Source organism: Podarcis erhardii (assembly GCF_964252035.2).
Source record: "Podarcis erhardii genome assembly, chromosome: 2".
Lineage (NCBI taxonomy): Eukaryota > Metazoa > Chordata > Lepidosauria > Squamata > Lacertidae > Podarcis > Podarcis erhardii.
The window spans coordinates 54,894,618-54,895,037 of record NC_138498.1 but is presented as its reverse complement, the minus strand read 5'-3'; positions in this window follow the sequence as shown (position 1 = coordinate 54,895,037).

The following is a 420-nucleotide window of genomic DNA, read 5'->3' as shown; positions in this document are numbered from 1 at the left end:
GGAAAGTGGTTCATTAATATATTTTGGAGGGTGCTACTTTTATAAAGGCATTGAATATTTGATCACTGGTTTATAATTCAGCCAATGAATAAGCTTGTTTAAATTATGATTCAGAGAAATGCTTGTAGTAGAGAGTATAAACTCTGATTATTAGGGCTGTGCAACCAATTTAGCCAAACCCTGAACAAAATCTGGTTAAGGCAACTCTAAATCATGGCAAATCAATTCAGAGCTCAAAACAGGGAGACAAACAGCCCATTTCAGAGCCCATTTCAGTGTTGCAACACAACATTGTATGAGGCGGGAGGGGAGCTAGACTTCACTCATTGACCACAATAACTTTGAAGCCAGGGATTAAAAAAAAAAAAAAGCTTTGTGTCTTAGTAATGGTAGCACTGCAATGCCCCTTCCGATCTTCAG